Source organism: Mesocricetus auratus, unplaced genomic scaffold (genome assembly GCF_017639785.1).
Source record: "Mesocricetus auratus isolate SY011 unplaced genomic scaffold, BCM_Maur_2.0 Super-Scaffold_100691, whole genome shotgun sequence".
NCBI classification, from domain to species: domain Eukaryota; kingdom Metazoa; phylum Chordata; class Mammalia; order Rodentia; family Cricetidae; genus Mesocricetus; species Mesocricetus auratus.
The window spans coordinates 26,139,826-26,141,051 of record NW_024429267.1 but is presented as its reverse complement, the minus strand read 5'-3'; the positions used below and the strand labels follow the sequence as shown (position 1 = coordinate 26,141,051).

General features: G+C 42.3%; 1 non-coding gene across 1 annotated transcript; it reads right to left on the bottom strand.

The window, feature by feature from the left end:
- Positions 1-338: 338 nt before the first annotated feature.
- Positions 339-536, bottom strand: LOC121137711. The gene has a single exon (XR_005875019.1). It is a non-coding gene; the product is annotated as a U2 spliceosomal RNA (small nuclear RNA).
- Positions 537-1,226: the final 690 nt, after the last annotated feature.

Below are 1,226 nucleotides of genomic sequence, written 5' to 3'. Positions count from 1 at the left end.
GCTGTGAATCCTCGAGAGCAAGAGCCAAGTCTACTGTGAGCACTACCTCTTACATCCCTGCCTAGAACATTGATGCAAACATGCAGCACTCCCATAAGGAAAAAGGAAGGGAAGCTTATGGAAAATTATTATCTTTGGGGTTTTCCTTAATACACCCACTATGTAAAACAATCTGGGAATGATACAACCAAGTCATACATGTGCCTGCATCCAGCAGCATCATGTTCACTGGAAATAAAGTCACCAGCATGAAAAAACTTGTAGAAAGAAATTCCAATTGAAGCATCACTGTGTATTGAGCCCAAAATCAGAAGAATCTGAATCTCTATCAACCACAGAATGATTAAGTTAGGTGACACCATAGTGTAAAGAACTCTGTAGCTCTCTGAAAGGCTATATCAGTATAAAAGAACACAGAATATTCTTTAAGTGCTGGGAGGCAGGTTTCAGAGAAACATGCAAAGTGTAAGATTCTGTTTTTAAACTGTTAAGAACAGATACTACACTTGGTCTTAGTCCAAAGGCCAAGAAGTGAGGGATACTGTCTCAGCCTAGATTCATGGTGGAGGGCCTAGGCCCTGCTCCAAATGATGTGACAGACTTTGATGATTCCCTATGGAAGGCCTCACCCTGCCTGCGGAGTAAATGGGGGGGGATGGGAGAGTCGGTGGGGGGCATGGGAGGTTGAGAGGAAGAGGGAACTGGAATTGATATGTAAAATAAGATTGTTTCTAATTTAAATAAAAAGATATATATACATATATATATATATATGATTCTGTTTTTAATAGTGGAAAGGGATGAGGAGGAGAAGGACTCTAGAGCTAAGCTATTTCTTAGCTATCATTGGCTTAATTTACTAATTTCTGTGTTGTTCATAATGACCTCTACCTCCTACTTAAGCTTGATGTTACAAACAAAGTTATTCAAGGGGATGGAGAGAAGGCCCAGCAGTTAAAAGCACACTTGTTGCTCTTGAAGAGGACTTGGTTCAATCCCCAGCCCCGACTTGGTGGCTCACAACAACTTGTAATTCCAGTGTCTTGGAATCTAATGCCCCCTTCTGGCCCCCCTTTGTAACCATGCAAGAACAGGCACACATGTACATGTGTGTGAGTGCCGGCGGAGACCAGAAGATGGTGTTCAGTCCCCTGGAGTTCATATTACAAGAGGTGGTGAGCTACCTAACATGGGTTCTAGAAACCAAACTCTGGTCCTCTGACAGA